Here is a 27329-nt window from a genome sequence, read left to right as displayed (position 1 = left end):
AATAAAAGAAGACAATTTGAAAAAAGCTACTTAATATATTATTCTAATTATCTGACATTCTTGAAAAGGTAAAACTATAGAGATAGTTAAAAGATCAGGGGTTGCCAGGGGTCGGTGGGAAGAAAGAAATGAATAGGTGGAGCACAGAGAATTTAAAGGGCAATGAAACTATTCTGTATAATTTTAATAGTGGATACATATCATTAAACATTTGTAAAAAACCATAGAATATACAACTCTTAATATAAACTATGGACTTCGTTGGTAATGATGTGTCAGTGTAGGTTTATCAATTATAACAAGTGCACCACTCTGGTGAAGGGTGTTAATAGTCGGGGAGGCTGTGCAGGGGCAGAGGGCATATTCAAATTCTCTATATTTTTCTCTCAGTTTTGCTGGGAACCTAAATATTCTCTAAAAAAAAAAATAAAGTCTATTATAAAAATAATCAAAATTAGAAAACTGAATGAGAAAATTATGCCAAGATATTAGCACTATGTCTGGTGCCTGCTGTGCACTCAAAAAATGGTTACTTTGTTGAACAGTTAACCGTGTTGAATTCTTAACACTGAGCAAAGAGCCTGACATATAATAGGTGCTTGGAAGATAATTTGACTAAGTAAATGAAACATCTAATCTTCTAGCTATGTCAAATAAATAAATAAACATCAACATTATAATAGAAATTGAGACAAATTATTTCTGATTTCAATTTTACTTTCTAAAAATATATAATCAAGGTCTGAATTGCTGACAACCTCATCATTGTCTTTTTATTGGCAGAATTTTTTCTTCTAATAATACATGAAAGACATATGGAGCATACATTGATCTAGGACTATAGGTTTGCCACATTGCAATAAACCAATGAGCTGTCATCTTCTTTTGACAGTGGTTGACCCATACACTTTAGAGTAAGGCAAATCCACAAACCCTCCATAAAGCACTTAATTGGGCAGTGCAATATAATATGCTGGGACATTTTCCCCTGACCTAAAGAGAGAATGTGACCTGACTGTCCTTTCATATTGAATCCAGGTAAGTGGAACCCATTTGACTTTTATGCTTAATTTCTTTTTGAACCTTGTCAAGTTATTTACTTCTAGAAACTTTCTGGCAATACATTCTGTGAGATCACAAATCTTCTATATGTTACAGGTGCTACTATCTTTTCTTTTAGTGATAGTAATTTCAGCAATTATTTAAAGGAAACAACCTATCCAACTAAATTAGAATATCCAAGGCAATGAAAAAATCTGGTCCCAAAAGTTTATTTTTAAAAATATTTTATATTAAATTAATATAGCTGGGTATTTGCCTTTTATTTGTTTGGCCTAATTGTTATGTGCTGACAACATTTTTGTCCTTCAAAACATTTCATGTAATTCATAACTGGTCCAAAGGAGAATAATAGCAGAGGGATTACAGAAGTACCTGGTCATAAGAACATATGATTTTGGAATTTCTTTTAAATTAGATTGGAAGCCATTGGAGGGTTTAGAGTGGAGGAGTGACATGGTTTGATTTATATGTTAACAGGATCATCTTATCTCTGTAGAGAACAGACTGTAGGGAAGCAAGAACAGTAAAAGGAAAGGCACACACAAGGACACAGGTAAAAGGATTTTTCAGTATCTCAGCAAGAGATGATGGTGACCTGGTTCAATGAATAGTAGAGATGGTGAGAATAGTGGGATCTTGAATATAGTTTAATTGATAGTATTTTCTACACATTAGATGTGGGTTGTGCTTGGGATATGGGATGTAGAAAAGAGAGAAGCCATGGTGAATGTGTAACTCTTATTACATATGATATGCTTTTAGAAACTCGTAGTTACAGTAATACGATCATTTGTATGCATCCTAAAAAATGAACACTTTATCAAAATCTTGAAAATAAAAAAAAAAAAAACAAGTTCCTGGGCTTCATATATTCAAGCATATAATAAAGCGATTTCCAGTTCTTTACCTTGCTCATATTCCCACATATACATACATTATGTGTAGAAAACTAACAATCTTCAAAAATCTCAAATAAACTTATAGGCTTTTCCCTCCTTTCTATGATAAACCTAGATATGATAAACCTAGAGTCTGATTTGGAAAGTTCTACTTTTACCAATGCTAGGATTCATCACTTTGTTGTCATTATGTGTCATGTTTAAATAGTGACTTTCAGTAACTAAGAATTTTAAAGATTTAATGGGCAGCTTAGTAGGGAAATATTTTATTCAGGTAATTATCTAATGTCCTCTTTTGTTATTAACGAATCACCACATAATTTTCCCAAAAGAAATACATTTTCCTATGTTAAAAAGGAAAATTCAAAATCTAATATATTAAACAATGTCTCTGCATGTGGGGGCCCAAATTAAATTAAAAACATATGCTATATATTTTCAATGGAAGGTCACTTGGATGTTTTATAAAGAATCAAGATGGACATGTCCCTTTCTTACTTCTATGCACACCATTTTCTAATTAAGATCCCATTTTACATAAATGATAATTAAAACAAATTCTATAAAAATACTGTTCAGTAACTAAAAATAGTATGTTAAAATCTAGCATTCTAACTGAATTAAACTGCATATTTTGAAAACTGATATTAGTTTGTATTCAGTCTCATCTCACTCTTCAAATGTTTTTGAAATCATATTTTTTCAATGCTTCAATCATGAAGCAATTTTATTTTCTGTGGATAAATAATTGTTATCTTTTAACAATTCTACCAATTTATGGTATCAAGACAATGTAGAATACTTATGACTTATTTACTTGTATAGAATATTTATATATGAGTTTATTTGTTTGTATTTGTCTTTTCAGTACTGTACATTTCATGAAAACTAAACAAGAACAAAAGATATCTAACTTGTTTGCTATTCATCTAGGTTCTTGCACATAATGCTAGGCATACAATAGGGTTTGGAGAAAAGTCATGATATATGATTTACATTTTAATCATCTAAGGAAAGAAGAAAGAGAGGAAAGAAGTGAGAGAAAGAAAGAAGGAGGGAAGAAGGAAGAGAGGAAAGGAGAGGAGTTAAGAAAAGAAAGAAGACTGTGGGAATAAGAGGAAAATTTGAATGTTTGTTTCAGCTTAGTAAAATATATATATTATATATATGAAATATATAAATATAGATTATATATAATGTATATATATAAATACATTATATATAATATATATAAATATATATTATATATATGAAATATATAAATATACACATTATTTATATATAAATGTTAAATAATTATAATGTATAAATTAAATATTATATGTAATACTAATTAGCAATATATGCACACAGGCACACACATATACATATGTATGATATATAATATCTATAATTCTTGATCTAATTTAAAGTATAATGATGCCCAATTTTATAGAAGTAGTCAAATATCACCATGCTACATAAGAAATTATAAATTAATATTCTTCTATTGAAGACTAAAGAACTGTAACATTCTTAATACCTCATATAGTTATATCATGAGAGCCTAGGAAGACAAGCTCTCAGTTCCAATATTTACATATATTATTATTGAATCTCTTACATAGAGCATCATGACAAACCTATTATCTATTTATTATGAAAGTGACATTCAACTCTATGTGTAGTAGAAAAAAAAACTGTTCAAATATATACATTAAGTAGTAAAATTGAAAAACTGCAATTGCATTTCCCCAAAGAATGCAATCATGATCATTTTATTTGCAACACATTACTGCTACGACATCAATAGGATTCTCTTTAAAACATTCTGTACTATAAATAAGCAATAATGTATGGAGAAAACAATCAACAAGGATATAAGAGCCAAGTTTTGCTATGGTATAACTTATTATTTTACTCCATATGGAGCAATACTGTTTTCTTTCTCTGTTAAAATATTTGAATAGCTTCATCATGAAAAAGCTAGACAAACATTTTCAATTACCACAACAATAGATTCTTTATGTAAGCAAAATATACATCATACAAAGTAAGATTCCTAAAAGACAAAATAAAATGTCCAAATGTAACTACACCACACATATCTAGTTAAGATTTGTCCTTTTTTAGAATTACATAAATTAATGATGACTGACTGGTCCAAGGTATTTAAATCACTTTCGAATGATGCTTAGCTTAGTCTACCTCGTTTCATAGTTTGTTCTATATATGTATTATCTGTCACTAAACTGTAGAGTGCTCAAGAGCAGACTTACAGTTGTGTTTATTCTCAATGAGGTTCCTACCATAATGATCAATAAATCTCATCTGCTTTACCTAAGGCAACAATCAAATTTACTTTTTCCCTTTGTTTATGAGTTTATACAAACATTGCTTAGTATATAAATTCACATACTGCAATATTTATCTAATTGAGAGATATATAAGTAGCAAAAATTGTTATTAAAAATAAGCTAGCATGTGCTTTTATATGCATATAGATATTATAACTAGTGATTTTATAATTAAAAGCTCAGAATTGAAATTAAATGTTGGAATAGGTTGATATCATCAATCCACTTCTCTCTTTCCATGTCTCCATATTACTCAGCAATGTCATGAAAAGAAAATACTTACTTTTAAATAGAATTAGATAATTATGCCGACTAATACATAGCAATAAAATACAATCATTAAAGATATGAAGTTATTAGGTATGTTAACATGAAGTTATTAGGTATGTTAACAAATTTAATTTCATTTTAATACTTAGTAAAGACATTTAGAATTCAATGTAAGCAAAGAAAAAGTGATATCATCTCAATAAGATAGATTTAAGATAGAAATTCAGCCTAGACTGACAGAAACAAGTTTATGTGCTTCACTTATTTATCTGTCTTCTCAAAAGCAGCTAAAATGTAAACCAAAGAGAATTACACTTCCAACTCTAACAAGTTCTTACTCCACTATTGCCTATATTGATAAATAATGTCACCATCTAAACTGTTTTCTTCAGTAAAAAACATAGGCTTTATATTGGACATCTCTCTCTTTTTTTTTCCTTTTTCACATTCAATGACCACTAAGGCTTGAATTCAATTTTTAATTCATTCATTGGCAAAAATGACATAATAATAAGTGTTTTACAGAAATGTAAATAAATAAATAAATATATAATGATACTTAATATTCTCTTCTAATGGTTTTGATTAACAATTGTAACAGCTGATTAAATTAATACTTTAGATGTCAAAAACAAAGTTTAAAGAGCAAGATTAATTAATCTTGTTACTACCGTAGAGCTGAGTTTGAGTAATTTTAAAATAAAAGTTTACAAACTCACAGAAATTTATTCTACGCAGATACTATATCATGCATTTCAGTGGAATGTAATTTTTATTTATATTACTGTGGGTTATGTTAATTTATTTTAAGTAACCTATATTTATACATGTGTATATAAACATTTACACACAGTAAGACAAGGCAAGCTATGCATCTGAGAAGAAAGCTTGGATTGTTTGTAATGCATCCCTTACACACAGTGTTTAAAATTAAAATTTAAAAAAATTTTAATCTACAGCCTTGGCACCCTGAAAAAGCTCTATCCTGTCTGATCTCAGAAGCTAAACAGGGTTGGGTCTGGTTAGTACTTGGATGGGAGACCACCTAGGAAGACCAGATAGTGTAGGCGTAAAAATAAAAAAATAAGGGATTGTAAACTGACAAGGTCCTTGCAAACTGTGAGGTCATCCAAAGGTCGCCTCGCCTAAAAATAAATAAATAAATAAATAAATAAAATTTTAAAAGATATGAGTCCTAAATCTTAGTATATTCAGAAGTTATTATTGACAGTGATAATCATCTGTGAGCTTGATAATCACCATTGAAGGATTATTGATACACAAATATAAGAATCTTTTTCTAAGGGATATCTTTAGCCTTTAAAAATTGCTTCTCTTCTCATATATTAACTACACTTATGAACTATGCTTGAATTCAATGCTCATAAGAAACCAGATTTGACATATCTGCTCGGACATGCAATTAGATCAGCTCTTTTTTAATTTTAATCCTAGTACAAGAGTTTCTAATTTAAGCATTCAAACTAAATTGAACCCTATAAGGTCTATCAATTTCATCCACAAAGCTCTTTTGTTAGACAGTTCCATCAAAAGTTAGACAATTCGTTTTACTAGGAAAAGAACTGATCAGTAGAAAAATAAATTGTATCCTTAATGCATGGACAGATCACTGGATTACTGCTAATGTATTATTAGTCAAGCAGAATCTCCTTTTGAAGGAGCCTTGCAGTCCATGTCATAAACTGATTAAAAATCAGTGAGCAAGTAGTTTCTACCTTTGTCGTATATTAATGAGAAATCGTCTACCCCAGAACATTTTTCTGAACTAGTAACCTTTAACTTCCTGAAACTAGACCATAGTAGAGCTGAGTAAGCACAAAAACGTTTTCCCCATCAGTCTTTAGTATAGAAGGTTATATTTTAAAATTTAATTTATTTCAATTAGTTAAAACTTTTTTATATTTGAATATAAATTCTTATGTAAGTTCTTAGACATGGGCAAATAATAAAACAGTATCACAACATCACTCTTTTCTTCGTGTATGCATATTTGTCGATATTAAGCAGGAGGAAGGAAAGGGCATTGTGTGTATGTGAGAGAGGGAGAGAAAAAGAGAGACAGAAAGGAGAGAAAGAATGAAAGAAAGGAGAGAGGAAAGGAGGGAGGGAGAAAAGAAAAATTATTTAAAAAGCGACAGCTATACAAAAAAGTATTCTGACTCAAAAAGATGAATAACTAACTTTCCAGTAATGGATAAAAACCTTAAAATGGGTTATTTTCTGTTCATTAATATTCATTAATATTTCTGTTCAATCTGTTTGAGCTCTACACACTTACAAAATTGGTGTTAAATGATATCACACCAAAGTGAAACATTTTTAGTTAACAGACAAAATGGATTTTTAAATTTAATGTCAAAAAATATATAAATTTTCACTGTGATAGGACATGGAAGAAGGAGAACTAACACTGATGGAAGACCACTTTGGTATTTTGGTTTTCTATGCATATGGGATCCTAAATATCAAATTAAAGATATTGAGTTTCTATGAAGAAAAGATCTTACTCAGAGCCCCTCAGGTAGTGGATGAGATAAGTCCTCAAACTACGTCTGCAGTTTGCCAAGGACCATTGCTCTTCAGAACATCCCCACGTCCTACATGTGAGACAGCTAAAATAGTACCATTTCAATTTGTTTCTATTTTTTCCCTACATCACATTAAAGATATTATTATAAAGTCTTCGAATGATTGTTTCTGTAATAAAATATTTCTTTCGTGGTACTGAGATAAACTAAGGACTTTATCCACCAAATTGCAGGAAGCATATTACCAAGAATTGAACAGATGATTTGATTTAAGTGATATACTATATTTCAAATGTTTTTTTTACTTGTTTTAATAACCAATGAATGGATATGAGGTTTAAAAAGAGTAAAGATATAAAATATGATGGTACCAAAGTCATACATCTTCTCAAATTTTAAAGAAGCAGGTGCTGTGTATACAAAAAATTTAAATGATGTTGTCAATTAGTTGGTATAAATTTTCTGGAGGTAAGTCTTCCAATAGCTATCCACATATCAAAATTCTACATCTATGCATTTATTCCAAAAAAGTAAACATGTATGGGATGATAACTGAAGCCCTATTCATAATATCAAAAAAGGAAGCAACAAAGTATATACTGGTAATGAATTAGCTAATTAAAATATTGTATCTTTGTAAAATGTTATACTGTACATCCATTAAAAGGGCAATATAGATATATTTATTGACATATCAATTAGTCTATGACACACTATAGAGCTGTTTCAAAAACAACAAGGACATAAATCATAATCCTATTTCTGTGACATGTATACTTCTATCTTTCATAGAGAGAATATTCGACTAGAATATTATCTCTCCCTGGTGGGAGTTTGTGTGGTTTTTGCTTTCTTTTCTTCGTTAAAATTTTAAAGTTACACACAACTCAATTTTACAAAAATAATGACAATGGTTAAAAAAACCAAAATATTGCTATTCCTATTATTAATACTAATAACGATAATGGGATATGCAACTTAAGTCATTGACCTTGTATTTAATCAGATGGCAAATCTTGTTAATTCAGTCTCCACAAGTCTTATTTTTTAGCTTGTACTATTTTAGTTAAGGCCTTTATTTTATTTGAACTATACTGCTGCAGTAGTCCCTCATCCCTCTACCTAGTTTATTTCCTCTTTAATAAATTTAATACACAGCCATTCTAAAAGCAAGAGATGGTTGAGCTATTATCATAATAATCAAAAAAAGAATGATCTAAGTAGAATGATAAGACCAATATCAGATTCCTTCTACCACCCGCTTTTTTGCTTACTTCTTCCCCTCCTTTGCTATGGATACAATGCTACATGCAAATCATCAGCAAAAGTACAAGGTATGGGCCATTTGAACTACTGATAAACATTTTTACTATTAAAAAATGAACAAAACACATAATTTTTCTTTAAACATATTTCATATTTACCTACACAGTACAAATGCAATGAAAACAAATATCTCAGCTTGTCTTTTATGGTTACTTTACAATCTGATTCCTTTATAGTTTTATTTCTTCTTCACTCTCTTTTCTCCAAGTGCTTCATTGACAACTGATTTACTCAGGCTGGTAAACCCCAATTCACCTTCTCTAACTTTCATAATTGTTTTCTTACACCAATTTGTCCTCTTGCAGCAGTGCTTTCTTCAAGCATTTCCACCTCTATCAAAGCTCTCCATGTTTCTATATCCTACTTGAATTCTTGCTCAAATTCTATTCTTTCCCTAAACCCTCTGAGATTATCAAATTCATAATTAACCTCTCTCATTCTCATACGCCAAAAAAATGTTTCACTTTTCTAAGTCCTTAACAGTGTCTTAATAAACAATTGAATGAGTCTGTGAATATTGTGACCAGAGCCAGCAAAACTGCTTCCCCATCTCTCCTTGGTTTTCACAAATATCATGAGATAGTATACGTTAACACATTTCACAAAATACGCAGCATTAAACATGTAAGACATTATTACTTTAATTATAGGTAGTAGTATTATTTTCTACTCCTTATAGACTGGTTCTATACTTGAAAGTGAATCCATTTAAAAGTCCAGAGATTTTCAGAAATGATACAAGTGCTGGCAGCAAAGGCTGATCACCTAGAAGCAACAACTGGACAATCAGATAGTTGGAGCAGCTGACAAATCCTGGCAAATGCCTAAGGAGCTGGTTGTCAAATATTAGTATGTCTCTGAGTCATTTGTGTTACTTTAAAAATGTAGATTTCCAGTATGTCAGCCAGAAATAGTTATTCAAAGTGGAAGAGGGAAGTAGTAATCTGGGGTGGGAGAGGGAAGTAGTAATCTGCATTTTATCAAGCATCCCACATGACTTTCCTGTACATTGTCTGGGGTTCCTTCTTTACAAAACATTCCCTTAGAAATGGAACACTTGCAATTATTTCTAATAAGGATTTATGGCCTACATAGATTATTAAAGCAACCTGCAGTGAAACAAAATTCTTGTAAAATGGGCAGACTATTGTCAATTTTCCAGACCAGAGCTATGATCCTAGCTCTGATTTTGAATCATAAGATCAGAGAATCAAATAATAGTTTGCTTTGTCAAAGCTAAAACAAAATAATCCCCATATAGCTTTTGAATAATAAGCCCTCAGGTCTCACTCATGGAAAGCAGAAGAAGCTCTTAAAACAAGAACTGATTATAAGCAAGACTGATAAAAGGAAATTAATTCTAGTGCCATTGTTTTTTCCTTATGCAACATTATTGAACAACCATCTGGACCTGACAATTTATTTCTTAAATGGTCTTCAGCAAGACTTCTCATTTCCTCTCCAGAATTTTTTTTTTTTTAAGTTTTTTGCAAAGGATTTTGCTTATTGGTGGAAATTTTTGCTAATTGCAGTATTCAAAGTCTAAATTAGGTCTGATTTGGTTACCCTGGGACATACAATATGAGTATATTGTATTAATCCTTAAATGCCTTCTTAATTACTATTGCCTTTTTAGTACATTGTTTATCATTTTTCTTCTAAATGGATTCAATTAAGTTTTGATTGGCCTTTTTTCTCCCTCTGAAATTATAAACTAACTCTTATCTTCTTTGTTCTTAATAGATTTGTTCATTCAGCATAAAGGGAAATTCAATTGTGCTAAACATTTAAACCATAAACTTGCCCCTGGCATTTGTTAATACTCTAAAGGTACTTTTACATATTTATTTATATATATTTTTTTAAGCTCTTAATTAGTTCAGCTAACTGATTGTTTTTTCCTTTCAGATTGATATGATTTTATAAACTCAGGACATCAATGTCAATAATGGTTCCTATAAACTGCCTTCACTTTCTCCTCCATTTCCAATCTCATGAAAATCTACTGTGAGAAGAAATACCTTTTTGAGGACGAATCTTAAAAGTAAGTCTTGAATGACATTTTGATTCAGATATTTCTTATAAGTTAAGTCTTGATTACCTCCTATTGCAAAATAATAGTGAAGTGATAAATTAATAGCAGATTTGTTTGCTTTCTCTGTTTTCTCCAATGGCAGTAAGAGGCAATTTTAACTTCCACAGCTTCTGAGATGGACAAGGAACACGATAAATGAAGATTCTATTAGTAAAATTGACAGTACACACTATTCCTGATTGTTATGTAATTAGTTCTGGACCAAACACAGGTAATCTACTTTGTATCGTTAAGGAATTGATATTATAAAAAGAAGAGTCAGAGATCAAAGTGGTGTGTCAAACAGAGATCTTGAAATGATATGTGCGTGCTTTAGAAGGAATGGATGAACACCATTTTTAAGGTGTCATTTTAAAACTAATTTAAAAAAATAGATATAATTCTAATGTCTGTTTAAGTATTGAAAACAGCTTTTAAACTTGTCAAAATATCAAGTTTATTGAACTATCTGAAAATAAATTGTGCCTTAGTGAAACGTTTAGTCTATAAATTAAAATTTTTATTGTATTTTTGTAAGGGATAAATTTTCATATATGAAAACTTAAATTTTCATAGAAACTTGGCCAATTTTAATTAACATCAGTATTCACCCATATCATTTTTATAATTAAAATTTGTCCATCTAAAATAGTGAAACAGAAATAATCTTTATGATAAGAATTTTGAAGATCATGTACATGGATATTAAAATTAGCATTGATAATTTAAATACTATTTATATATATACATGTTTATAGCCATGTGCCCATTAAGATACACTCATAATCCAACAACATTATGAATTGTAGTGTTCATTCATCATTGCTATTTATAAATATTTTATTGGCCCTTTCATTTTATTTTAGCCTATTTTCAATATTTCATCGGATAGAACTAAAAATTTAAACATATGACAGTAAGTTAGGGGAATATTTGACAGGGAATTACGAATAATTTGTGTTGAACTAAAAATAAATATGAGATCATAAAAAGTGTGTTTAATATGGAAGAACTCAAAGCAACAACTGGAGTAGCTGAGAGGAGAGACAGTTGCCACAAATATGCCTGTATGAAACATTCAAATCAAATGAGACTATGATTAAGGAGTTTTTATGAGCTCTAATGGGAAGAATAAAAATTGCCATAGTATATTAAACCATCAGGACTTGTCAGAGATATATTTGAGAGAGTGAGACAATTTTTACAGCTTGTGTAACTGCTGTGAATAAATGAATCACATGGACTGACTGCTATGGGGGGAAGAGATGCTGTCATTAATAGGGTTACAGGATAAAGCAAGAAAAACATTACTTATTTCAATATGTAAATAAAAGAAAACATATCATTCTACATGATTCCATATTATAACCACAATATAATTTTCTGAGAAAGTTGTAAGAAATCCAAATAAGCATAATTATTAGTAAATTCTATTATCTAGATTAAAGGCTATTTCTTAATAAACTAGAAAACATTGATAGCTGAATTGCAAATAAAATATTTAAAAATTTAAAATTGCCCATATAAGTCTATTGCTATAATGATCTTATCTATATTTAGATATTCCTTATTGTGTGCCTGCTGCTATAAATACTTTTAAAAATATTAACTCATTTAATACTCAAAATAATCCCATAAGAATACACTATTACTATTCTTATATCACATATGAGTAATAGAATCACAGAGAATTATGTACCTTGCCTGATATCATAGAGCTAATAGATGACAAAGATAGAATTCCTAAGCAATTTAATCCTGGGGCTCATGACTTGAACAGTGAGCTACCTCACAGAGAGAATGAGATCCAAACTATATTTTGAAATGTATCTATTTAGCAATCTATTCTCTCAATTTACTCTTTATAGAAATCCTGAAAGTTAATAACCCATTTAGTTATGTATTAATATGTTGTTCTGCCTATTTTCATTATTTTCCCATTAGACTGTAAGCTACAGGTAGAAAAGAGCATGTCTGTTTCACCTACCAAGATATACTTTTAGCCTATTAAGTTGCTTAACTCAGAGAAATTATTTTAAAATAGTTGTTAATGAATGTTGACATGATTAATCTCATTACCAGACAGAAATTCTACTTTGAGGAAAAAGGCATACTAGGAACACTGAGGATTCCTTCTACTGGGAACAACTAAAAACTACATATCATATATTATGCATAATATATGCACATATTTTATCATATAAAAACTGCATATATATAGAGAGATAGGTAAATAAGAAACATTTATAGACATATATTTATGATATAGATACAGATATACAAGTTTATAGATATATTTTGTTGTTGCTGTTGTATTGCTAGGTTTACATGATGTTACCAAATTGCCAATGCTATAAAAACAAACCTCCACATTCATGGAGAGAAATTAGAGCTATGAACTGTGATAGTAAACAAACACAAAAAGGAAGGTTATTTTGAGGGTAAATTTTAGTATCGGTATTAGTATCACAGAGAAATTAAATAATTTGCCTTGATATGACCAAGCTAATAAATGACAAAGGTATGGAAGTATGTGGAAGCAAGTTTAATTTGTATGTAAAGGGAAATCAAAGACTCAGATTAAACTTCAGACTCTTCAAAAGACTAAAGTGATATATGTCTGTAGTATCCTCTGGCTCCTGGAGAAACAAACACAAATCATTTCTAGAGAAAAGAATTCTACCAGAAAAAGGGAAGAAACTTTAGGTAGTCAACAGGGTAAGAATAATCAAATATGAACCCCTAGACAAAATAGATATACTATTTGAGAGACATACATATATAAAAGCAAAAAGATTGAAAGTAAAAGATATCAAAGCATAAGCCTGTCAAATATATACCTAAAAATGCTGTCACCTACATTAATATTAGACAAAATGAACTTTAGATTAAATGATTTTTCAATGTAGAAAGTAACATTATATTATGATAAAAGTTTAAATTTACTAAGAGGATGTAACAATTCTAAATATGTATGCATAAAATATAAAGAATTTGATAACTATAAAAAGAAAAAATCATGCTTTATATCACTGGTGGCTAGGGTGAGATGAGGGAAGTGGACTGGCAAATTTATCATAAAATGAGAAATATAAACTCACTTCTCTCAACTGTGAGTTGGTCATACAGACAACAAAAATAGTTAAATTAGAGAAAGTTTGAAGAATACAATATCAAACTTTATTTTGGAATATATGAACTATATAGAATCCTGTATACAAAACTAGAAAATGAATTCTTCTCATGTCAAATTCATAATCAACATTTATAAAAATTAACCACACTCTACCCATTAAACAACTCTAAAATATTTAAGGGATTTTTGGCATCACAGTATGACAGCACATAAATTAAAAGTCAATAATGAAAGATAAACTAATAGAAAATCTCTTTAGACACTAACTACTTCAAGATATCTCACGAGTCCTTAAAGAACCCATTTAAAGTTATTTTGAACTGAATGATTAAGAAATTTCTTGGTTTCAAAATCTGCAGCATGCAGTAAAAGAACTCCCATAGTATAGTATAGACTTAAATGCTTATGATGGAAAAAAGAAGAATGACTGGAAAGTAAATAGTTAATGCCCAAACCAGAAATGTGAAGAAAGAGCGTCATGACAGCGCCCCCCGCCCCGCCCCCAAACAATCAAATAGAAAATGATAATGCAAAGAAAATCAAAAGGTAAAGTTAGTTCTTTACAAACATAATAAAAAACATAAAATAATTAAAAATCATTAATTAGGATATTAAAAAATGAACAAATATCCAATATTAATGATTTTTAAAGACACAAATATAGATATAGATTAACGTTTTTAAAAAATTAAAAACAACAACAATTTATTTTAGTAATTTAAAAATGCAGATGCAACAAAGACTTAAAGTAATAAAACATAAAATTTGCTTAAGAATAAATGGAAAAATCTGAATTTTATTATAAAGACAACAATAAAAATAGCAGGTCAAAATAATTGTACATAATTGTACTGGTGCATTCTATCAACATAACCAGATCATTCCAGATACTTAAAACAAAGAAAATTTCACAACTCATTCTTTGAAATTAAAATAACCTTAATATGAAAAAATAAAAAACACTATGAGAGAAGGAAATTATACCCAGTTTTACTTATAATCATTGATGCAAGCATTCCAAACAAAATATTACTCAACTAAACCCAACAATAAATAAAAATAGTAAGACATCATGGCCAAGTTTATCACATTATTGCAAGGGTTCTTTTAAAGAACTACAACTATCATTCACCACATGGACAGATTTAATAATAAAAAGGTAATTACCTCAAAATATACTATAAAACATTTTATGTAATCTAATATTTCATCTTTAAAATTTTCTAGATAAGTTAGAACGTAAAGAAGAATATTTTATGATTCTAATTAGATACTTTAAGGATAACTATTAAAAATCAGAGTAAACATCATTGTTGATGGGAAAATGTTAAAGCCATTCATTTGGCAATCATGGTGGCTTCTCAAGTTCGCATCTCCCTATGCAGCCTCCAAAAAAATAAAAACTCCAAAAATAAAACTCCAAAAATAGTAAATCTTCTTGTGATAACTAGAGGGGTCCCCAACTTTAAAACAACTGAATATAGAAAAAAAAAAATAAACAACACTAAGTTCTAATAAAAGACCTTTATATTCCTGCCAGAAGATTTGTGATGATCAAATACAGTGTGCAAAACTCTGCAGGCAAAGATAGAATAGGGGATCAAATGACATCTAAGATCACTCTAAAACTAATGCTAGAAAGAGAAAATCACCCTGTGTAAAAATACTCTCCACAACTCTCCACCTGATCTCCCACAAAAAAAAAAAAAAAAAAAAAAGTTCGTGGTAGATGAGAGTTCTGATGCTAGGAAAGACAAGTAAAGTATGCACAATTTGAAAACATAGTCTTCAAAGTTTACTTGAGAGTCAAAGTTGCAAAAAAAAGATGAGAAGTCTTTTGGCAATTAAATAGTGAAGGGGTAAAGAAACCAAAGGGGAAAACCGATTGATTGAAAAATAATATAATAACTTATCATCTCTCTCCCTCTTCCTTCCTCCCTTTACTTCCTCCTCCTCCCAACATCCCCAAGACACAAATACTCTGCTATATACTAAAGAGGGCAACCTGACCTAGGAATCTAGCAACATACATATGAATTCATGCATATAAGATAAAAGCTAAGCAAAGATGTTGGACGTATAATTAATAAATAAGATTTACCTATAGAATGCACAAACTATCAAAAAGCATAGCTTTAAAAATCGAGTCCATGTGTCACCTAGTGGAAATATACACTAGCTATAAATTGATTTGGCTGAAAATTTATGATCAAATGGATCAGTTACTTCTATGATAAGTAACATTTTACAGAGGAATGCTTGAAACAACATCACAGGATGGCATCAGCAAATTCCAACTGTGGGCACTTTTACAAAGTAGGCACTTATGAAAAAGGCCAGGTCAAAGTAATTGGGTGTCCTAGATTCTTCAACTTCATACTGATTAACAGAATATCATAAAATAAAAATAACCAAAAGCAGGAGGGCTTGATTTGCCAATTCAATTGTACTTCAGTGACTCAAAGATAATTTCATTAAAAACAAAATGAAAATGTAAGAAATATTTGTTTCTGCCAATCTTTCTAGAAATCCAGAGAGTCAGTCAATAATTTGCAGAATAAATAACAGCACACGGGAGTAAAATAGTGTGTTTTCTCAAATAGCAAAATTGATATAAGATATGCACAACTGTCAAAAGAGTATCTGAATACATCTCTTGCTTTGGAATATGAAATAATGAATGTTTATTTCTGTGGAGAATAATCTTTTTAAAATATTTTCTTTTCAAGTTTCCCCAAGATAAATATGTTATCAGGGTAACAATGAATACTGCTAAGATTCACTTACATTTGATAGTTATATGACTCCCAATAGCTTCTCAATCTTATAAAGATATTTATTTCAAGCAATCCTGTCAAGATAATTTTTCATCACAACTATTTTCCACTTAAAATGATAAAAAGCCTTTATTTTCCATAATCTACTAAAAGTTAAATTTTCTGATTTGCAACTAGAATGTTTAAAAGCTGAGACCCCCAAAGTATCGAATTCATATTTAAATATAATGCTTTGGAAATTAGAAAACAAACAGAAAGCTCATTTTGGTATCATTTGTACATCAAGACCATCCAGAAATTATAAAATAACATTTTTTTTTCACAAATTGCTAGAATTATTACTAGTTCTAAATAAAAGTTTATAACACAAATTATTTTATTACAATCATTTGGTGAGCCTCTACCAATGAGAAATAATCTTGTATACAGTCCCCAAAGTGATAAATTCAATATGTTGAAAGATATTTTACCAGATAATTGTATAGAGATATTATACAAATTATACAAAGATGTATACTAGTTCTTTTGTTCTTTTGTTTGCTTTAGTTTCTAAATTTACTTACTTTTATTTCTTCTTTTCTTATTATTCTTTGTAATTAATGTACCACATATATTTTCTTACTATTGGCTATATATTTTTAATCTGAGGTGTTGATAGTCTGATTGAAAGCTGTCATTCTCTATAGGAATTATAAAGGTGGCTTATAATCTATTAAAACTTCACCCATCTCAATATGGAAAATTATTATTAATTATTAAAACACTGTATTAAAACAATCAGTAAAGATCATTCAAAGCTAAAATACCTGGCTAAAATGGAATATGTCTCTTTTGGTCATTTACAAACCTGATTATCATTTGACTGAAGTATACCAAACAAATAGATCAAGAGCAATTAACTTACATCTGTACAAATTATATTCCTAGATTAAATTTGAACAAGTAAAAGCAAAACTATGTGAATTATTAGAGAGTTATTGGGAAAAGCTAACTGGTCTTTTCTTACTAAAAAAAAATATTATTTGAGGGCCTGGACACCCAGGTATCTTGAGTTACTTCCACCATCCTCCTTAGGATTAAGAGGAGGAAGGGATGCAAATTCCCAACTGTTAAAGGGTTAATTGATAGAGAGAGGAGAAAGTAAAACATGGTTGAAATAAAACATTTGGCTGCTTCAGCTGGTAACAGTAAAACTAAGGTTCCATAGCAATTGATCTTTAAGCTATTTCGCAGACCTAAAATTATATAATTTTCTCTTTGTTGGATGACTGGTAATGTTATGTGAAACTGGAATGATTCAAATGCTTTAAGGATAATATCTACATAACCAACAAACCAGAGCTTAATAGATGTTTAATAAAACAGGATACCGTGGCCTACAGCATGGCTCTATACAAAGAGAATCAAGAAGCTTGCCTGAAAGCCCTGTGTTAAATTCTGGGCTCCTTCCCATAATAGATGCATTGTTTTTGGAAAAGTGCTTAACTTTGAGCCTCAGTATTGTCATCTATAAAACAGGAATACTGTAATAATATATCTTTCATAAGTTTTTTTGTCTGGAAAGTAAATGAGAACTAGCACAAAGTCTAGCACCTAATGGACACATCACTGTATATATGTGTGTGTGTGTATTTAGGATAGATATATATCTTTGTGTAATTGAATACTACACAGGTATATATTACTGTATTTTAATAAAAGTATAGTTACTAATTTGGTGTTTCTAATTATCTATTGAGATTGATTCTCAGAAACTACTCTTTCAATAACCTCATTCAGTCAAAAGTGACAAAATTATCCAAAATGATTTAGCCTTGTGTTTGCATGTGATTGGATGTTCATTTTCTCCATGGTGAATTTCAAAGCTGTAGATTATTCATGTCAGTCAGAATGATATAGCCATCTCTACATCTCCCTTCCCCTTCGATCTCTTTTTTCACCATTTAAACAAAAAGAGAGTCACAACATAGAGGTGGATGTGTACTGGGTTTATAGAAATGAAGCCCAGATTTTTGATTTCACAAAGTTTAAAATAATGAGAAAAAATATAATTCATGACATAAGATTATCACGATTATAAAAAAAATACATATAATATTTGGTATTTTAAAATATAAAATATATTGTTTGTATAACAGATTTGCCACAAAATAAAAAGTTAATAGGAGGTACTGTCAAAGAATAAAGGATCGTCTTTTAAAATTGACCAAATAAACCTTCCTAAATATCTTACTATGTTGTTCTCATTTAGCTCTTTTATAGTGAACTGGTAAAAATTTTGCCACAGAGCAGCTTTTGGGAACCTCTACTTTATCATACTTTTCAAATTCATAACAGATACTTCAAAATAAATATATTTTAGAGAGCCATATATTCCAAAAATGGAAATACTGATCAAAGTTGATTTTTCCATTTACTTGAATCTGGAACACATTTTTTAATTAATGTATATAAAAACTAATATTTTCAAAGTGACTTAATTTTAGACATTAAAATATCAGAATGGATATTGTTCTCTTTATTTTTTATCTTCCCTTATTATCTACTTTCGAGTTTCCTAACATCCTGGGCAAACACTGCCCCCATGTAAATTTGAGCGGTATCAAAACAATAGTGTATAAAGATATGATCTCGACACATAACCCTACTGTGAGTAATATTGTCTGAATCCAGCATGCCACCACATGTTGGCCCCTTCTGCCTCCTGTGTGACCTTTTTCACTTTGATGTCTCTTTTAATCAGACCATCTGAAAAGAAGCAAACACCATATGAGGTTGGGAGATATGACTTCCCAACTCTCCTAGCATCTTTTATCTCCTTGGGGAAAATTAATCTGTTCTATGTTATCCCTGTATGGCAAGAAATTTTAATAATAGAAAAGTGCATGTTGAGTTTAGCAGTTGCTTTAATTAAAAGGTGATCACTAGAGAGTTCATTTCCTAGCTGGTTGTTGACTTGCAAACAGAAAAGAATTGGCATATACAAACCAGCAAGAGGAATGGCACTCAGGACACAGAAGCTGTTGACAATAAAAAAGTAATAGTGCAATAAAATCATTTATGTTTATATAGGGGATGCTGTATTTATGTCCATTTCCAGTTATTAGCATTCCAGAGCTTAGCAAAGACATCACCTTGAACTTTCTTCCTTGTCATTACCCATTCTCTCTCTCTGACAATTGATGAGCTTGACAATCTCGTTAAACTGCCAAACATATAATTTGCAGAGGCTCTAACTCGCCAGCCCCTGGATAACAGCAAAGTGATGGTTTAATACAAACCTGGCACTGATCTTAATGAAAAATTTGTTTTATAAGCCAGGTTGCTATCACATCACCCTCTTTGAAGTCTGCACTGGCTTGAGGCAAAACTAAAATTAGAGGACAGGGATAGGATTTGGTGATCTCTTAAGGCTTGTCTAACCTATAGTTGTATTGGATCCTCTTCCCCATACCAATGATATACACTTTTTCTTCTAATGACTTCTCCTGATATCTTCTTTATATAGAGAGAATGCTTACATTTTCTATCAACTGTAGTCAGCTAATAATTCAAGATACGTGTTTAAGAGATTTTCAAGGTTTATTTCTAAAGAATGAGAAGATGACAAATTGTTTTCTTAGTTTGTCTTTTTGCTTTGGTAGTTGTGTTGTTCCTTTTATTTCTGGTGGGGTATATCAATAAAAGTGTGTGGGGAGTGGACGGTGAGGGTGAATCTTACAGAGAATTGGGGCAAGAGAAGTCAGGGAAGGAAGTTGCCAGCTTGGGAATTAGACCTTGGAAGTGCTTGGAGAAGCCTACCTACAGTCACTGTCGGAGTATCCTACAATGAGTTTGGGAGCTAAGACATTCTCTGGAAGCCATTTATTCTTCCCTCCAATAAAAAACATTCCTCTCTGGCACTAAAAATTAGAAAATTTTTAGAAATTTTGCTTCAAGGACATAACTTAGGACCTGTTTTGAATGAATACTGCCCATCAGTTTCACAACCCTTTGCTTAGTCCAAAAAAGCCCCAGGACCTCATAGCTCTGGGGAGAGACTGGTCTGGATCTCTAGTGGGTGGTGGTGGGGAAGGCCACTGGAAAAAAACTTCAACTGCTGAACAAGATATGGACAGACATCAGTAACAGCCGCATTACTGTTTATAGTCAAATCAACACAGATATATTAGAAGCAGAGTCTAAAATCAAACTTTTTCTTTTTTGAGACAGAAGACTTGTAAGAAATATAATGCTCTGAATTGCAAGCTCTTCAGGCTAAGATCCTAGAAACAGTTACTCTTCTCTGCCATTGATAGAAAGATTGAAGCACTAAATTAGGTAGTCACTGAAATGATATGTCATATTCAACAAGTTAAATTAGCTATTGCTAATTAAGAAGTTGAACCTGAAGTATTAGTGCTTTCCAATTGAAGAGTGCCAGGGAAAAATTACCAGACATTCAGGAGTAGATTGATTTTCTTCAGAAGCCTAGATAAGCAGGCTATTAGCAACACAGAACTCTGTCAAGTAAATAGCATGGTTTCTGGCACAAGGGTAGAATTTCGGGACAGATGCCAGCCACTGATGAAACAGACCAGTGAGGACAGACAACAGTCCAAGAAAAACAAACAATCAAAAATAGAAAAAAAAGTAACAAAATATGTTATTTTCCTTCTTATCATAGCAGCTCAAAAAAAACAGCCCTGGTTTACCTTTGGAAAAAATAGAGCTATTAAGAATTTCAGTGAAAAACATTTACATTGATAAGAAAATCTTTGCAATGATATACAGATAAAAACTGATATATTGTTCTACATGTTTTTCTGCCTATAGGTTTAAGAACAAACACTCAGGAAAAAAACAAACAAACAAAATAAACGCAGGATGTAAACTCCAAAAAAATAAGATTTATTTGCCTGCTGTATTTTAGCATTAGATTTTAATAATCACATAATAACAGGAATCTATAATGAAAAATGAAAAAAGCACATAAAGCAAAGCTAAGTGAGCTAGTATTTTTTTAAGATGGTAGTGTAAGATATAATTATGTAATGTATCATCTCATATGCATAAAAATCACAAAACAGAAATGATAGAAAATTCAAAGGTAATACTCATTTTAACACATTAATATTTATAATCACAAGAGTATCTTTAGGTTCTAAGATACAGACTATTCTAATTTTAATAGCAATTACATGACCCTAGCAACCTAAGCTGACAGAAGCAAGAATGATCAACATAAATGTTTTCCAAAAGAGGTTTTTCTGAAAATGAAAAAACTTTATTTGTACCTAAAAAGAGATTTTATAGAACTCTGGGAAGATATTTTCACAATCCTACCAGCAATATAGGTCAGATTCTACAATCATTGAAGAGCCTACTTACTCCTAGTTCGACAAGAAGACAACCTGAACATATATGTGACATGCAGGGTTAACCATAAAAGGCTATTTGACATTTCCTATCAGGAAGGAATCAAGTATGCTTCCAAATAGCAACAGGATTTAATACATTTTGCTGTGCTAATCACCACGGCACTGTAATATGTGAGATATTATCACTTTCCAGCACCCAGATCATATCATTGTTGGGTACTTTTTCATTCATAAAACATTTGACTAAAGGCATTTTGAACATCAGATGTTAACTTCCTAGATCGGTTCAGTACTAAAATCATCAGCTACCTTATTCTCTATGGCCTCAGCTAGATTTCCCTTGGCCATTCAATCCAACTCAAAGAAAGAGCCTCCAATCTGGCATAGTTACTTATTTTGTAGCTGGTGATTGAGTAAAAATGCTCGTGATGAGGCAGAGTAAGTGGGCAGGAAGTTACTCTTTAAATATCCAGTAAATGCATGTAAAGTCTTTTTTTATTTAACAATACATAAATTTCCTAGAAATTATTTTTATGTGTATTAAAATATTGTGGATTTCTTATTACTTTTCCTAGATTGGGTTACTTTTTCTACTTCAGTCATTCCAGAAGTGCAGTTGTCTATGGAGCAGTACTAAATGAATGATTATAATCAGGTATCTAAAGTCACACTACTGAGATTACAAACTTTTCTGTCATGTTAATTAGCTGTTAATCCTGCACATGTTATTTAAACTTTCTGTGTATTAATTTCGTTCTTTCTAAATAATAGCCTATAACTCAGAGTGTTGTTAACAATCTTATTTGAGTTGATAACTTGAAATCTATGTTCTTAGAACATCGAGAACACAAGAATTGTCATCTATTAATATTAAGCAAAAACTTTTTAATTTTTAGAAATGGGTCTTTAAGAAGTATATAAAAACATAACTTTAGGTATATAATTCCATCTACATTTTGGTATTCAAACATGTTGATTATAGTTCTTACACTTATGAAAAAATATAAAAATAAAACCAGCTTCTAGCTCATAAGTATACAAAATTTTTAAGTATATGGTTATTTTTATGTGTTATATATAGTTTATAGTATTATTTAGATTCTAGATCTCACCTTTTTAAAAGAATGCAAATGTAATACACACATCTGTGCAACCACACATAAACACATACTTAAAACAAGAAGAGTCTCCACAAATGCAAGTTCAATAAAATTTTACTGGATTTAAAATTGAGATAAAGATATTTTACTATAAAAAACTTATTTTCACATCCATTATTTGTATGATTTTAAGTATATAACTCCTCAATTAATTTAAGTATATATTTTGAACTTGGTTTACTTCTAGTAATATTTCAAAACATTTTTAAAAATGAGATCTTAATAATATCTGAATCAAAATATGCAGACAACTTCATTGAATTAAAGGAATAAGGAAAAATATTGTTGGAAATTAAAAAAGAAATAATGCATACCCACACACACATCTAGAATTTTTAGAAGATGTTTTGGTGTTTTAGAAGAGCATAAGCAACTTAAGGCAGAAATAAATATATATTTACAAAATTATTAATTTTCAGAAAAAGTTTAATTAATTTTCAGGAAAATAACCTTTAAAGTTTTGCATTTGGAGAGCTAGATACTCCATTTATATTGCATTATCTTCTCTGTTTTTATTTTGTTTTCATTTTTGAAATGACCATTTTTAATTTTTAAATCTTATATTTTACTATTTTGCCTTCCTTAAATTTTTTTCCCTGGGAGTCATAATACTGTAAACTACCAATTTTATTCTAACTTTGAATTTAATCCTCTGTCACCTCACTTTTTCAGGTGTAGGTGTGAGAGTGTGTGAGTGTGTGTGTGTGAATGAATTATTTTGTTTACATTTGAACTTATCTATCTACTATGTATTCTGTAAAGCATTTCAATGGTTCAATCCAACAAACATTTACTGATTTGATTTATATTTACATCTCTCTGACTCTATAATCACATCTATAGAATGGTGATAGAATAAACAATAATTTATATAAATTTATTACATAATCTATAGATTATTGCCTATTCTAGATAGATATTATCTATTCATATTAATAATGTATGCTGATAAAAGTCTAAAAGTGGTTACTTTTGGAATGGGGCAACAGATGGAAGACGGTGAGAGAGGCTTCTGAGGTATTGGTAAATTTTGTTATCTTGAAACAGGCATTGACTTTGAAAAGATTTATCAAACTATATACTTGAGATTTGTGTCCTTTGCATATATATGCTGTACAGTAATAAATATTTACAATAAAATATATGCATATAATATGCATTTATAAAGTTAAAGTAGCTAGGCATACACATGTCTATAAACAAAGTAAGAATGATACTCTCTTGGAGCAAGTTAAGTCAGCATACTCTGACAACACAAAAGCAAATTTGAGAGAAACGCTTTTTAAGCAACAGATGTATGTTGATTTTTTTCCCAATATGCTTGTCTTTTTGTGCTGTAAAAAACAAAGATATAAAAATTTTTTAAAAAAGATAAAAAAATAAGTCATGATACCTGTCTTTCTACAACTCCTGCTTCATGATTAGGTTATGAACTCATTGCATCCAGGTAGTATTATTAATCTCTGTATCCTCACATCTAGCACTGCAGTGTTCAAAAGCAAGTATGAGTGTGTAATAAATAAACCCAGTGGAGAGAGAGAGAAGGTAGCTGGATACATGAACAGACACACAGATCTGCATACCACGCTTTAACAATACAGTTGGATACATGAGTTCTTAGGAAACAGAGAGAAGCTGTGTTTAAAAACTTGAGACACTAATTGACATAAACGTCACAAAAATACAGACCTTGCTAAAATGAGGAAATGTGTTCTACTAAAATAAACCTTACACAGGTGGGAGAAATAACTTGCTTACATGACAGGATAAGTGGAACCCCCTTTGTGGAAGCTTGCATAAGGAAGGCTCATGAGCGGCTTCACAGAGCTTCCTAGAGTGTAAACAGCCTTAGGCTGTCTGTAGAAAATAGTGGTTCACAAATGTCAAATCCTAGCTATGAGTTCTCTGGACCCCGTGAGTTGGAGGGAAAAAAAAGGACCACGCAGGGCAGTTTTCATAAAGTTAAATGTACTTAATTGAAAGAGGATTATTTTTAAAAATATTTTTGCAGTCTATAAAGTGATATTAAAATAAAAGGAAACCAGCTTCCACAGGTTTTTCACACACTTTAAACTCTCCTAGTTCCAGAGACATTTTATACAACAGTTACTTTAAAATGAGCTAAGAAGCTATATGCTGTTTTTTAACTGTCTGATGCTATATCCTGAATATTGATACATGGGTGGGTAGACGGTTAGCTAAATAGTTACTTGATAGACAGATGAATTGATACATGCATACATACATATATAGTCTAACATATAAACATAAAACTACAAAGTTAAAAATAATGCTAAATTAAATGTATATAAACATCAAGTGCGACTCAATTTTTATGAGGTTAAATAAGTATTATATTGAAAGTGTAGTCTACCATCATGCCACCCTGAACAAGCCCGCCCCTATCTGATCTTGGAAGCTAAGCAAGGTCGGACCTGGTTAGTACTTGGATGGGAGACCAACTAGGAAGACCAGGTGCTGTAGGCATAAAAAATAAAAAATAAGGGATTGTAAGCTGACAAGGTCCTTGCGATCTGTGAGGTCAACCAAGGGTTGCCTTGCCTAATAAATAAATGAATGAATGAATGAATGAATGAATGAATAAGTAAATAAATAGTGTATGTGTTTCTATCCTTTTCTATTTGTGTCTTTTGAGTATTAATTGTGCAGTGACAGCATGGTTTTGGATGTCAGTTTAATTAACATCTACAGCTTATTTAAACTTTTCCTCTGCCTTTCTCTCCTCATTTAAAAAATATCCAAAATAGTACAGTATAACGTTAAGTGAATTAAGTGAAATATAGTATTGTTTTTAAAAATCCTGTTATATTAATTATTTTGATGATGTATATCTAAAATAGTATGTGAAGTTCATGTCAATTAAAAATATATGTGCCCTGATAAAGAGTGATGCATTAAAAGAGAAATTCAAGAAACCATGAGTGCAAAAGAGAAGAAAAAGCCACTGTGGGCAAGCTTCACATTACTAATTATTATTTGTAATCTGACTTTATTCTATTTATCAACTTTTTTGCTACAGACTTCAAAAAGTACAAATCAAGAGATAAAAAATTGGTTTTTCACTGCTACATGCATCCTCCTTTTTATTCAAAAATTTATTTTTAGCATGACTTTCTCTTTGCTACTATGAAAGTTTCTCATATCTCCTCTTCTACTTATATTTATTATCTGTGAAAAGGGCTACAAGATATTTCCCTCAGTTGAAAAAATCTAATTTGCATTTTGAATAAGAATCCATAATTGTATATTTTGAGTGTGGTTTTCATGTTAGTCGTAAGGTTTAGTTCCAGTACTTGCATTTTAGTCAACCTGGAATACAACCAAATGTAACATTTTTGTTCTACATAGATAGCTTCTAGTGAGTCCTGTGCTTTCAAGTACAACAGCAAATTAAGAATTTGCTAATAATCAAGATCTAAATATTTCCACGTTCATTTTGTTTCTGAATTACTAGTCACTATTTATTTCTTCCAATAAAATGTTTTTTAAAAAACTCAATTCATGCTTAATCTAAAATTCCTTTTTGTTCTATTTCCTTCCTAGGAATGGCATGATTAAACTATAAAATACGGTCATCACTGTCACATCTTCAGAACATAGGGATTTGTGTGTCTATGATGGTTTAACTAAGAGTTGTATTAAATTAGAACTCTAAAAAGAATATTCTGTTAGAGTCCCCTCCCCCCCCCCAATATCTGCAACTTAAAATATCTCATTTTGGGAAATGTTCAGTTGGAAGAATCTGAGTTTTCTTTTGACCTACTAAGTACTATGGAAAGGTCACAACAGTGGGGCTTCTATTTGCTAGCAGTCTTATTTCTTGCACTCATTGAAATCAGAGAGAGCATTAAAATTTCAGCAGTTGAAAATTATACATTAATTAGAACTAGAAGCAAGACACCATGGAGTACAGGTGATAACCATAAATCAGAACAATTAGTCTGTCTAGAAAAGCAACATGATTAAATCACAGTCCCTGTACCAGGTGCTCATTTAGTCTGGGGTTGCAGTTTTTCCAGTTCTTGTGAGATAACCCTGCAGAAGGAGCTTGGATCTGACAAGTATACATCATTCAGAATTATTTATTACCTCAGGGAGGCATTGGTATACTCATGATTGTTATTTTTACAGAAAATATTGGATTCGTGGAGGAAAAAAATGACATTAAAAATGTTAAATTTCCTAACTATAATGTCACATTTTAATCTAGGATAAATCTAACACTTAAATTGGAAAAGATATTAGAGTATATATACCTTTTTTCCTTATGATTGATATCGATTGAGACTAATTATTATGTTCATATCACCATTTTGTTGTAATACTAGCCTTGGGAAATATATTAAACTACTATATATA

General features: G+C 30.5%; 1 long non-coding RNA gene and 1 pseudogene across 1 annotated transcript; both read left to right on the top strand.

Moving 5' to 3' along the window:
- The first annotated feature begins 963 nt into the window (after positions 1-963).
- On the top strand, positions 964-22439 carry LOC120606407 (uncharacterized). The gene is made up of 3 exons (XR_005653894.1): positions 964-1038; positions 10351-10486; positions 22365-22439. It is a non-coding gene; the product is annotated as an uncharacterized LOC120606407 (long non-coding RNA).
- A 2878-nt stretch (positions 22440-25317) lies between these two features.
- Positions 25318-25436, top strand: LOC120597936 (uncharacterized; annotated as a pseudogene).
- Positions 25437-27329: the final 1893 nt, after the last annotated feature.

Source organism: Pteropus medius, unplaced genomic scaffold, assembly GCF_902729225.1.
Source record: "Pteropus medius unplaced genomic scaffold, Ma_sr-lr_union100, whole genome shotgun sequence".
Classification (NCBI taxonomy): Eukaryota; Metazoa; Chordata; class Mammalia; order Chiroptera; family Pteropodidae; genus Pteropus; species Pteropus medius.
The sequence above is the reverse complement of the archived record's forward strand: the minus strand, read 5'-3'. Positions and strand labels throughout refer to the sequence as shown.